Source organism: Chiloscyllium punctatum, chromosome 43 (genome assembly GCF_047496795.1).
Source record: "Chiloscyllium punctatum isolate Juve2018m chromosome 43, sChiPun1.3, whole genome shotgun sequence".
Lineage (NCBI taxonomy): Eukaryota > Metazoa > Chordata > Chondrichthyes > Orectolobiformes > Hemiscylliidae > Chiloscyllium > Chiloscyllium punctatum.
This window is the reverse complement of record NC_092781.1, coordinates 17,515,383-17,529,934: the sequence shown is the minus strand read 5'-3', so window position 1 is coordinate 17,529,934 and position 14,552 is coordinate 17,515,383.

Genomic DNA, 14,552 nt, shown 5'->3' with positions numbered 1-14,552 from the left:
GTAAATACTAAGAGGAGTTTTCCACTCATGGGAAAGTTCATTGGTTCATTGTTTAATATTGATTGCAAGTGGTCGAATGCCTCCTGACATTGTTCTGTCAACTGACACGTTGTGTTTTCTTCAGCAAATCACTTCACAGTGCCACTACACTGCGGAATGTTGGAACAAACTTCCGATAGAATCCTCTGAATTATAAGAATAGTAGCACCTCTTTCCTCGCGGTTGTCCATGAAAATGCCTCGATGCCCTTGGTCTTTGTGTTCTGTGAGTTCAACCTTCCCTGACCGATTTTATGTTCCAAGAACATTACCTCTACTTCCGCTAATTCAATTTTGTTTACGTTTATTGCCAGTTTTGCTTTTCGTAAGCATTTAAACAGCTCTGTTAACTGTACCATGAGATCTTTCCAGGACTTACACAAGATTACTACATAGTCTAAGTAGATTGCACAGTTTGTTAATTCAGCCACAACTCTCTTCGTGAGTCTTTGGAATGTGGTGGGTGCGTGCTTAATGGTTTTAAACTGATACAGCCCTTTTGGGCATCCAAACGGAGAAAGTTCTTTCACCGACCCTATTAAAGGTACCCGCAAATAAACACGGATTGAGTATAACTTGGTTTTGCAACTGGCTTATTGGACTTTGTCGAAAGAGTCCTCCAAACTAGAAATTGAATGTGAGTCCGATTATATACCGGCGCTGACCTTCCAAAAATAAGTGCAGAATTTTTTAGTCCAGTCCAGCTTGGAAAATAAGATGATTGACGAACTCCACTCGCTCTGGCTTGGATCGATGATGTCGTCGTCGAACATGACCTCCTCCTCTGTGTGGATTGGTCTAGTTTTCCAAGGGTTAAGCCAATACGGTTGTTTATTTTTGTGGGAGAAGTATTGCATACATCTACTTTATATACAATAGCGTTAGTTATCCCCATCTTTAGATTACTTACAGTGTGGAAACAGGTCCTTTGGCACAACAAGTCCAGACTGATATGCAACCCACCCAGACACATTCCCATACATTTACCACTTCACCTAACACTTCGGACAATTTAGCACGGCCAATTCACCTAGCATGCACACCTTTGAACTGTGGGAGGAAACCCACGTAGACACAGGAAGAATGTGCAAACTCCACAGAGTCAGTCACATGAGGCAGCAATTGAACCTGGATCTCTGGCGCTATGAGGCAGCAGTGCTAACCACCATGCCACCTTATTCGGCTGTGTGTCCTTATACTGCCATAACAAATATTTCAACTGCGTTTCATGCTGTTGAGACACAGAGCACACTCACCAATTCCATTTCTCAAGGATTTCTTCGTTTTTAATGTATTTTAAGGCGCATCAATATCCACATCAAGTGGATTTTATTCTTCACGCTCCGAGCAGTAACTTGCACCTGTTTCTCCAGTTCTTTCTCTCTATTACCAGGATGTACTCGATACTTCTTTATTAGATAATTATCCTAACACAACTTTTTTGCAATTTGATAGGTAACAGTAAACTTCGTTCTGAAGGGATATCTTACCACTGGTTACAGTACTAACACGTCATCCCCTCGGGAAACGTCCAAGTCTCAGAGTTTTTAAAAGTGTCAGCTGCTTCATTGTAGGTTGTGCCCTTTTTCGGTGCTGTTTAGCCAACTCACCTGTTCGATGTACACTCTCTATACCTCCGATACATAAACTGAGTACGACGTGTCCGACTTTGGTCCTGTCCATTTTGCTTTAATTAATTTCAATGGGGTTAACACTTCATGCCTGAATACTAACTCGAAGGGAGTGAACTGACGAGATTCTTTCGGGCATTTATTATGGCAAACAATACGATTGGGATACCTTTTGCGCAATCATTCAGGTAATCATAACAGTATGCTCTCAACATTGTCTCCATGGTCTGCTGTCATCATTCTAAAACTCGCTGCGATTCAGGACGATACTAACTGGATTGAAAGTACTGAATCGACGTTTCGGGCATGATCCCTTCTTCAGGAATCATGCCCGAAACGTCGATTCTCCTGCTCCTTGGATGCTGCCTGACTTGCTGAGCTTTTCCAGCAACACATTTTCAGTTCTGATCTCCAGCATCTACAGTCCTCACTTTCCCCTGAAAGTACTGAATACCTAAGATACTAATGACCTCCATAAACAGCATAAAATTTGACCCTTGGTCGGCCTGAAATTTTCTGGCTAGCCTATACTGTGAAGAAATATACTAACTCCTCTCATACGCATTTTGGCTTGCTATTCCATAATGAAATTGCTTCCAGAAATACTTTCAGTATGGAAATCAAATACTTGTTCCCAATTTTACTTCTCAGGAGGGGACCTACCGAATCAATTCTAACTCGCGTGAAAGGTTCTTCAAATGCGGGAATTGGTTGCAAGTTTGCTGGTTTTATTACCGCCTGTGGCATGTATGATATGGACAACAAAAGCTAACCATATCCGTGTGTATACCAAACCAAAATATATGACTTTCTTAACCTTAGCCTAAGTCTTTCTTACCCATAATGTGACCTCTTACACCAATTACCTGAAACACTTCCTTTCTGCATGCGATTGTCACCACTCTCTGGTGCACTTCAGCTCATTTCGGTTCTGCATTAAACTGCCTCGGTCTCCATTTCCGTCTTTGGATTCCATTTTTCAGATAGAAAGACCACCGAATACTCTCTGCCTATTTTCTGCAGAACGCATTACCACATTTAACTTTGATCATTTTGTCTTGCTGTTGTGAGTCTCTTAGTCTTTCACGACAAATGACTTCTGGTTGACCTTCTGCCTATTCACCATTACGTCAAGCAGCGTGTCCAATAACTGAACCTGCACTTCTTCATGTTTCTCTTTACTTTTCGCTTAGATCTGGGACTTTTGATCGTGGGATCTGTTTAATACACTGTCTGGGAAAATAGCAGGATATTTCTGTTTTATTTCCTCAGTTTATTAGTCTTGCGTGTGCTTCTGCACAACCACCGGTGTCACTTCCACCTTGGATCCTGCAAAATCATTCCGAAGAGTAAACGGAATTCCTGGAACTGACACTCAGTCAATCAGTCCCTCTGTTACGTCCCCATATTGAGCTTACATAAGGGATCGCTAAATATACCCCACAAATTACCAAACTCTGGGATATCAAATCAACAGGCGTGCATAATCGCTCATCCCTTAATGGCAGCGACTGATTACATCCTGTAGCTCTCAAAATGATAACTTCTTTGCTTTCTCCCCTTTTCTTTCTGAATATACTTTGCCCATAGCAGTGAATTCTTCGAAGAGATGAGATACAAACTCCATAACCAGCCCCTGCCCAAGCTGTGCACTTTCCTGCAGCACCTCAGCTCTTAGTTGGGGGTCTCCTTTACTACCTTCGCTAATGCCACTGGCTTGGCTTCTTTTACCACTTCTTTACCTGACAGTGCATTTCTGTAATGACCAGGCTGACTTTACGGGCCCCACGTCAGCAAGGTGCAAAATCCCGAGTTATTTCACTTTCTTTCCAAACTCTTGGGTTTCTTTTAAACCTGTGGTAAAGTCTGACCAGAGTTCTGCATTCTTGGTTTCGTAGTATGCGATCTCAACTTCTATCCCACACATGAGGAAATTCTGGCAGGAAGCTTGTCTTTTGCATGTGCTAATTCTGCTGCTCTTCACACTTCCACGAATGTATGTTCTTCCCCTGAATTCTTGACATATCCTCTTCTACTGTCCTTATCCTTACGTTGGAGCCTCCTTCTCCATGCGGTGCCGAGATAATATCGTGGTGAGTACTTTGCACAGTGTGCGCAGCAACCACTGCTCGAATCTGAAGCATAGCAATAGACATCTTCCCTGCTTTACTCCACGTGACATGTGCTAAATGAACGCGGTCAAGAGGCAATCATTTTTACCTGAAAATATTCTCCGAGCTCATGATTTTGTTCCTTCAAACCGTCGCTCTCTGACATCTCTTCGAGTCATATGTCTGCATTCTGCTAATTCCCTATGGCACTCCATAAACTAACACTCATTTTGACATTGACAACGTTCAGCCGGTGCTGCTGGGAATACTGTTGCTGGGCAAACGTATCCCAATCTCAACATCATGATCTTACGACAACTTGATCCATTCAATTACCAAGGTAATGAGATCAATCCTCATGTGCAGCTTTTACTGGCATGAACCAGAGGTTACTGGAGCATCAGAATAATTAATTTTATAGATAGGGTAGACTGAAATAAGCTTTTAAAATGATGAAGGGATCAATGACCTGGGAACCATATATTTAACATAAGAAGCTGAAAGGATTGAGTACATGTGCAGAAAACACTGTATCAGCCAGCGGGTGGCGATAATCTAGAACTCACTATCTGTAATGCTAGGAGAAGCAGAAATCTACATAAATTGAAAATTTGCCAGATGTGAATTTGTGGCACGAAGGCAGAGATTGCCAAGTAATAGAAAATAGGCTGAGAATAGTCAAGCAGCTACTTCTGACAAGATCACGCAGAATTGTGTTACGACATGGCAGTAAACCCTCTGCTAATTAAACCAATCAAAAAGAAAAACTCACCTCGGCATGTAATCTGTTCAAGTATGAGTGAGAGAGAACATTCCAAGTGCACTATTTAAAGAAAAAAAAGCCACTTTTATTTTTTCAACTCCAAACCAGAATATTAAACAACAACGGTTTACAACTGCAGGCCCCCTTTCTCTTCAAGATTGGTTATGTACCTCCGAGTTCATAATATACTGATCCAGTAAAACCCCTTTTAACTTTGTGGGAAATCAATTTTCGAAAACAGAATGCAGTTGTTGTCTTCGGTTGTGGATTGCCGTCTGTCTGTAGATCTCCCAAGGTCATCTTTGGTCTTCTGCTCCTCAGGATTTCGCATGAAAAGCTCCTAAACAGCTGCAACATCAACTAACGACTTTTGAATTCAATCAATGAACGCTAATACACCATATGCCTTCTTACAAGCTCTATCCAACTGAGTGGCAACTTCCAAATATCTATGAACATAAACCCCAAGATCCCTCTGCTCCTCCACCTCACTAAGAACCCTCCCCTTAACCCTGTATTCCACATTCTTATTTGTCTTTCTAAAATGGACACACTCACACTTTTAGGGTTGAACTCAATCTGCCACTCCTCAGCCCAGCTCTGCGTCGTATCTAAGTCCCTTTGCAGCCGACAACATCCCTCCTCAATGTGCACAACTCCACCAATCTTCGTATCGTCTGCAAATTTACTGAGCCACCCTTCGACTTCTCTTCCAAGTCATTAATAAAAATTACAAACAGCAGAGGACCCAGAACTGATCCCTGCGGAACTCCACTTGTAACTGAGCTCCAGGATGAATGTAACTGGGCTCCAGGCCGAAAGTCCGAGTGAAAATGTGTTGTCGTGTTATTGTTAACATATGACCAGGAGATAGCCTGGACAATATTTTCTCTCCTGCATCTAAAGGCGAGTTTGTTGAATTGTATTTCAGAAGCAATTCAAGTGGTTAAATAATATGGCTTTCGGAAAAAAAATCACATTTTATCTCTTACGCTCAGTTTAAAATAAAGAAATAATAAAATATATGAATTGGCTTTACTGTCACCACATCAAAGCACTCAAAAAAATGACATATTGTTTGACTGATGCTAATTAACTATTCCAATGCGGCTGCATTTGAGGGCGGCATGGTGGGACAGTGGTTAGCACTGCTGCCTCACAGCGCCAGAGACCCAGTTTCATTTCCCGCCTCAGGTGACTGTCTGTGTGGAGTTTGCACATTCTCCCCGTGTCTGCGTGGGTTTCCTCCGGGTGCTCCAGTTTCCTCCCACAGTCCAAAAATGTGCAGGTTAGGTTAATTGGCCACGCTAAATTTCCCATAGTGTTAGATGTAGGAGTAAATGTAGCGGAACGGGTATGAGTGGGTGCGCTTCGGCGGGTCGGTGTGGACTTGTTGGGCCGGAGGGCCTGTTTCCACACTGTAAGTAATCTAATCTTATCTAAAAGCATATTCAATCCACTGTGACGAAGGCAAATATACAGCATAATCTGGAAACAAAAAACAAAAAGAGGGAAGCACAGTTTTTGCAGTCAGACAGAGAGACGGAAATTCCTGTCAAATTCCAGTGTCGAACTGAAAAGCAACACATGCAAACGTCAAGTTTGCTTAAGTTCACACCCCTACTCGTGCGTATTTTGCCTGACCACAGTATTGAAGAGCAGTCATCTTGTCTCCAAGATTACAACACTTGCTTTCAAAATAAACCTAAGTGAACAAAATTTTCTTAAAGCTTATCTCCTAGCATACGGGGACAACGAACTATATTTTTGTTCTATGCTCATGGCATCCCTCGTAAGGGCAGAACTTATACTCAACCTGATTTTCCATTCAAATGAACGCCTTACTTCTCTACTCCATAAAACAGCAAAGAATAAAACACATTGCTGTGGGTCTGCATTTACACAGACAACTGACCAGGGAAGAATAGAACACTGCCTTTACTAAATGGAATGAATACAGCACCTGAGTTATATAAATAAAAAAGATGTTTTTATGTTACAATCTAAACACCTCCAATTTCCATTATGAAATATGTATTACCGACACCACATTATAATCCTGAGCTTCCATGATACTCGACAATGCCCTGACCACCGTGCAAATGTTTACCATTGACAGATGCATTTGAAATATAAACAAATTACGTTGTCATGGTTTTATGAGTGCAAGCATGGCAAGAGAGTACTGAAAGAATTAAATTCAGACTTCGAGAAAGCACAGATAAAAACCACCATGACTAACCCAAAGTACACGCTTCATCTGCGATACAAATTATATATTGTCCTGAGAAAGCAAGTCACTATCCAAGGATGATTCCATGTCAATTCTCTGATCATTCCAGTCGATTGTTCTCAGATTCTGATCTCTGCTCCTCTCTCTGGAGCTTCCAATCCTTGTTAATGTAGAAAGTGATTCCGAAACCGAAACGATGGTAGAACACATTGAAAAAAAAAGCCTTTTTTCATAGACAAGGGAATCCGTGTAGACTGACATTAATAACGGCCACTAAAGAATTCAGGTTACACCTTTCAATTTAATGCGATATTTTTCTCTTCTAAATGTAATAATAATCTCAGTAAATTGTACATTCACTTTGGATTAAATATATGGGACACTGATGGCGGGTATGTTGAAACCACTGGAGTGATTTTGTATCATTATTCAATCGGCTTTGCAAACGAAATTTCGAATTGCCAGTGTTGGACTGGGGTGTTGAAAGTCAAAAATCACAAAAAAAAAGATATTTCAATACAAGCTTTCGGAGCGTGGCTCCTTGTTCGGGCAGCTGGTGGGGGAGGACCATAGGACTAAAATATTACACTAAAAGACCATAACTACATACGACCAATGCAACTTATTGAAGACATTTATATCGCTGTTATGTCTTTAATCACTTAGAATTTGTTGCACATTTCAAGTCATTTTTATGTCAATACCAGAACTCTTTTCAAGTCACATTCCCGAGGTAATGAGTTTTATTTTCGAAAAGGAGACATCTCAGATCAGATGCGTTAAAGATGTAAATTTAGAGCGTGTCTATTCAATCCTTGAGTCAGACCATTTTATGTTCCAAAAGAGGAATCCATGATATGTCACATAGACTCACTCCCAGCAGATTATATAGTTTTCAAACAAACTAGAATGTGTATGCAAATATAAATCTGCAAATGTAAATTGACCCCAATTGACATACCTTCATGTGTGTCTGCATTGGAGCGAGACAGTGTGAGAGATTGAGCGAGTGTATGTGAGTACATGAGGGGAGAGGGACAGAGTGTGCGAGTGTATGTTTGTGCGGGACTGTGACATAGGAAACGCCTGTGAAAGTGCATTGCCACATGTTTGAGTATGGGTGAATGAGTGTGCCTGAGAAAGCGAGCGAACCTCGCTCATACACACGCTCTCTCTCAGACGCACACACTCCCATATCACACACACTCGCACACTCACTCACAGGGATCTGCCCCATCATACCCATGCACACACGCACCCACTCACTCTCCTTCTCTCTGCCTTTCTCACTCTTACTGTCTCACCATATCTGTCTTTCTGTCTCTCACACACTTTCTCTTCCTGATGTACACACAAGCACAGGGCCAAACAGCATTTTCAGCATTATATTTAGATTTGCTGGTAACAAATTAGAAAATTCAGTGGACTTTGTGGCGGTTCTGGGAGATTGGAAAACACCAGGTGTAATGCTACTGCGTAAAAAAAAGATAGACATAAAACGGGTCACTATAGATGAGTAAGCTTAACTTCAGTAGTGGGTCGATGCTTGAATGTATCAAGGAAAAAAGAGAGAAATCGTGACGAAATTCTTCGATTTGGCAGACACATCATGGATTAATGAAAAGCAGGTTGTGTTAAAATGAAACAGAACAATTCTTTGAGCGTATTACAAGTGCAGTGGACAACAGGAAAACGATAGATGTTGTGTACCTGGATTGCCAGAAAGCATTGGACAACCTGCTGCACAAAATTTTTATGCATAATAATAATGTGCCTAACATGTTGCGTAATGTGATAGCATAGTTGATGAATACATATCAAAGACTGGGAATAAAGCGATATTTTTTTCTGGTTGGCCATCACTGGCTAGTGATGTGCTTCAGAGATCAGTGTTGGGACCGCAATTGCTTGCATTTCAATGAGATACCTTGAAGTTGGGGACCACGTGTGGCGTGTTAAAGTTCGCAGCAGACGCGAAGATGATCTCATCTACGATGCTGAGTTCATCATAGAGGCGAGTTTTAATCAGCTGGCCACACGGAAGGTGTAGTTCGAGAGTACCTGTGTGACCATGAGTCAAATCAAAGGGTAGCAGCAGCGAGTGCAGAAATCTCGTGTGGTCATTACCCTCGAAACCGAGTATTCCGCTTTGGATAACGCTGGGGAGACATCCATTCAGGGGAAAGCAGCAAATGCCAGGTTATTGGCCCTATGACGAGATCTGGGGCACAGTGGTTAACGGTAACGATTAGAAGGCCATTAGTCATAAGAGACTCTGTTTGAGTTAGAGAATGGAGATGTTTTCGTCGCAGACACAAATCAAGGCTGCCTGTCAGGTGCCAGAGTCCATCCCGCTGCTGAAGAACATTCTCATTTGGCACGGTGAGCAGCCAGAACTCATTATGCAAGTTTGCACAAATGACATAGATCATTTTCTGGAGGCGTTAAACTGAAGTGGCAGTGGTTGGGAACCGGAGCTAAGGAGCAGATGACAGTGAATAGCCTGACAGAGCGCGTGGAGTGACTGTGAAAAGCGACAGGCACTTGATAGGACAAAGGTGTAGTCACTTTGGTGGATTCAAGTGTGTCTTTTTAAATGTCAAATTATCAGGAATCAGGGTGATGAAGTCAGAACATGGATCAGTGCTATGAACTGTGATTTCGTGACCATTACAGAGACTTGGTTATCACAGGAGTCATAATAGTTTAAATCTTTCAAATAGAATGGGGGTGGGGTAACTATACGAGTTTTAGGAGTGGTATTGCTAATCCGGGGAAGTCTTACACCTGCAGAAAAGGAGATATGTGACGTGGATTGGTCTGCAGAAGCAGTAATGGGGTAAATTTTATCCAGTCAATTTAGTGGGAGCTTCCTACAGTTCAGCTAACAGGAATAGAGCACGAATGATCAGATTTGGAAGCAGAGTATGGACAGTTGCGGAAGTAGCAATGTTTTTGTTATGTGCCATCTTAAGTTCCTCATATTGATCCGAACATATTTTGGATGGAGCCGTTTGTGTCACGTGTGTCCAGGAAGGATTTCTGACAGAGTATGGGATAGGTCGAACACTATGAGGTCCTCATTTGATTTGCTGCTGGCAAAGAATCATGCCAGGTGTCGGATCTCTCAGTTGGTTAACATTTCGGTGATTGTGATCACAACTTTATGACCTTTCCTATTTTTGTGGAGAGGGATAGGATGAGATTGTATGGAAACTATTAAATTCGGGGAGGGTGCATTATAATGCTATTAGGCTGGAAGAGGATGGCCTAACTTCGGACCAAATGTTCTCAGCGAGATTTACGACAGAAATGTGGCGGTTATAAAGAAGCTTGCGCTGATAGTGCTGAACAGCTTTGTCCCACTAAGGGTTGTCAGCGTGTAAAATGCTTCTTCGATGCGGAAGAAAACTAGACAAGATGAAGAACGAAGCTTACGTAAGGTTGAGGAGGCATGGACAAAAGAGTGCTGTGGATGGTTAAAGTCTATCCATGAAGGAACTGATGGATGGACTTGTGTGAGATGGAAGGAACATAAAAAATCTTTAGCAGCTCGGACTAAGGAGAATACTACGATCTTCTAAACTTACGTGAAATACAAGATGTTGGCCAGAGTGAGAGAAGGATCGATCACGGATAATGGAGTGAACTTGCGCCCCGAGTCTGGGGAAGGAGGGGAGGTCCTGAATGTATTGCCCCAGTATTCAGCTCAGAGAAGAAACTAGAAGTTTGAAGTGTGTCTATTCCGATGGCGGGAGCACCCGGAACAAGGTAAGTGAATTTGCAGCACGGGTTGGTAGCTGGGATTTTGATATGGTGGCCATTTCTGAGACATAGAAAGAGCAGGGAACAAAACGGTTTTGCAGGTGCCGGGATTTGGATGTTGCATTAAGAACACGGAAATGGTAAAAGAGGGGGATGTTTGGCATTATTCGTCAAGGACAATATTATAGTAGCAGAAAGGTCGTTTGAGGACTCGTCTACAGAGGTAGGATTGGCTGGGTTTAGAAATAGAAAAAGAGAAGTTACCCTGTCTGGAGATTTCTATCTGCATCTAAATGGTTCCAGAGATGTAGAGGAAAGGACAGCGAAGATGATTATGGATAGGAGAGAGAGTAACAGCGGAATTGTTATGGGACTTAAAGTTTGACATATTGGCGGGAAATATAATAGTTCAAGTATTTTCAAGGGTAAGTTTTTGACTAATGTGTGAGGGTTAGTTTCCTGATGCAATATCGGCGATTGAGGGGAGAGGTGACATTGGATTTAATACTGGGTATTAAATCTAGCCAGGTATTAGATTGGAGGTAGGTGAGCACTTTGGTGATAGTGGCAACAATTCGGTTATGTTCACATTAGCGATGGAAATAGACAAGTTTATACCGCAGCTCAAGAAATATTGCTGGGTGAGAGGCAGGTATGATGCTCGTAGAAAGATTTAGGATGCATGGGGTGGGGCGAAGGACATTGCGGAGGCATGGCACAATTGAACTGTGGAGCTTATTCAAGGAACAGCTACTGCGAGTCCTTGATCTGTACGAACCTCTCGTGGACGGAAGGAAATGGTCGACCGAGGCAGCCGTGGTTTTCTAAAGAAGTTGACTCTCTTTTCCAGTGGAAGAAGGAGGTATCTGTTCGGATGAGTCGTGAAGGCTGAGTTAGGGCGCTTGACAGTTACACAATAGCGAGGAAAGACTTAAAGAAAGTACTAAGAAGAGCCGGCAGGGGTCATGACAAGTTGTTGTAAGACAGGGTCAAGGAACACCCAAAGGCATCCAATAGGTCTATCAGGAATAAAATAATGACTGGAGAAAATGTAGGGCGATTCAAAGATTGTAGTGGGAAGTTATGAACAGAGTCCCATGAGATACGCAGGCACAAAATGAATATTTTTCATCATTATTGACACTGGCAAAAGACAATGCTGTCAAGGAGAATACTGAAATGCAGGCTACTGGACTGGATGTGATTGAGGTTCACAAGGTGGAAGTGTTAGCAATTCTGGTAAGTGAGAAAATAAATATGTCGGGACGGACTGAATTAACCCTGGGTTGGTCTGTGAAGGCAGCGAGGAGATTACAGATCCTTTGCCTTTGATCTTATGTCATAATTGTGTCCAGAAATAGTGCCAGACATATGGACCATAGCAAATGTTGTCCATTGGTTCAGGAAGGAGATTACAGACAACCCTGTTAATTATAGGCCAGTGAGCATTACGTCGCTTGCAGGTGAAATATTGGAAATTGTTAAAAGCGATAGAACTTATAATAATCTACAGAGGAATGAGTTGTTTAGAGATAGCCAACACAGAATTTTATCCTTTCAGTCGTGCCTCAAAAATCTTCTTGAGTTCTTTAAGAAGGTGACCAAAACGTTTGCTGAGGAGAAAAAGGTTGATGTGGTGTGTACGAATTTCAGTAAGGCGTTTGACAAGTTTCTCCACAGGAGGTCATTGTACCAACAACGGAGGCAAGGGATTGAGGGTGACCTAGCGGTTTGGACCAGAAATTGGATTGATGAAAGAAGGCAGAGTGTGGTGGTTGATGGGAAACGCTCATCCTGGAGTTCAGTTGTTCGTGGTGTATCACAAAGATCTGTTTCGTGTCTAGCGCTGTTTGTCATTTTCATAAATGATCTCGATGATGGTGTAGATTGATGTGTTCATAAATTTGCTGATAGCACTAAGGTTGGTGAAGTTGTGGATAGTGCTGAAGGATGCTCTAGGTTATGGACGAATATATGTAAATTGATCTAAGAGGTTGAAATTGAGTTTAACACGGCAAGTGTGAGATGATTCACTTTGGAAGGAGCAAGAGGAATAAAGGATACTCTGCTAATTGTAAGATTCTTGGTCGTGTAGATGAAACGAGATACTTCGCTGTCCAGGTACATAGAGTCTGAAAGTTTCCAATCAGGTTGATCGGGTTGTTAAGAAGGCACATTGGGGTTAACTTGTATTAGGAGAGTGATTACTTTTCGGAGCCACAAGGTCATGCTCCTGACCTATAAAACACTAATGAAGCAGCACTTGGAGAATTGCGTACAGTTCTGGTCGCTTAATTTTGGGAAAGGTGTCCAAGTATTTTAAATGGTGCAGATGAGATTAACTGGGATGTTGCTTGGTATAGAACGAAGGTCTTACAATAAAAGGTTAAGGGTTTTTAGGCCTTTTTTTCTTTAGCAAGAGAAACGGTGAGAGATGATTTAATAGAGACATACAAGATTACCAGAGGATTATGTAGGGAGAACAGTGACAGTCATGTTCCTTGGATGGTGGTGGCTCGCACGTGGGCACGTAGCCTGAAGTTGAGGTGCAATCGACTTCGAACATATCGTAGACGTAGGTCCTTTACTCAGAGAGAAGTAAGCTTATGTAACGTAATGTCTGTAATACTAGTAGCATCGCCAACTTTACGGGCATAAATGGTCATCAGATAAACAAATTGATGTGAATAGAATAGTGAAGGTTAGATGGGATTTATATTATTTGCATATGTTGGTGTAACATCGATTGGCCAAAGGACCTGTACTGCATTATAATACTTTGTGCTCCATGTTCTATGTTCTATTGCTTGGAAAAATAAGCTCTCGATAACAATCTGTCCAATGATGTTCATCAAAAGTATGATGGTTGAGTAAAAAATTGGCTTTTGCTAAGCCAGTGCAGAAATCAATCGCCATGTTAAAACATTAAGCACATTGAATTGAAAAGAAGATTAAACTGGGTAAGGACAGAGGTTTGTGGAGGGTCTCATACACTTTTGACGAGATGGGTTTAAAGCATGTCCTTTTAAACAAATCATATACATTGCGTAAAACATTTAGTCATTCAACTTAATGGGCAGATAAGCACCACCACCAACACCCCCTTCAACCCGCGAAGGTCAGCCTTTTAAATTTGCTGTCTGATAAATCACTTCGCTCCAGGGAGGACACAGTCACTGTCCTCTCATCACTTGTTTTAAAGTTTTTGTCTTCTCTGTATTTGTTCAGATTGCCGTGTGTCACTCTGAGATATAGATTCAAAGTGCCATCGAGTCGTACAGCATGGAGACAGGCCCTTTGGCCCATACTGATCTATGCCAAACAAAATATCCCTTCATGCTCACTCCATTTCCATGCACTTGACATGTATCCTCCTAAACCTTTTCTCTCCATATATTTGTTCAAATACACTATCAATGTTGTTAATGTACTCACCGCAGAGCCTCCGCTGGCAGCTCATTCAATATGCAAAAATGTTGACTTTCAGATTTCCTTTTACTTATTCACCTCTAGATTTAAACTGATGCCCTCTCGTTCCGATTCCCCAACTCTGTGGAAAAGCCTCAGTTTATTCAAACTACCAATGGTCGCAATGATCTTTTACACTTTTATAAGATCTCCCATCAGTCTCCCATGTTCTAAAGAAAAAAACTCCTAGCTTTACCAACCTCACCCTTTAACTCACACACTTGAGTCCTGGCAACATGCTTTTCAATTCGTTTACACTCTTTCCAAATTAAAAAAACTTTCTTCCAACACACGTGATAAAACCTGAATGCACTACTCCAGTTGCGGACTCACTAACGTCCTTGCAACATAACTTCCAAACCTCTGTACTTAATTCCCTGATTGATGAAAGGCAGCTCTGTCTACCTGTTACTCCAGCTTCAAGAAACTGTAGAACTGAACTACATCATCCCTCTGTTTCATTACACCACCTATGCCACCACCATTCACCATGAAAGACCTACATTTATTTGACTTTCCAAAATGCAACATTTCACATTCATC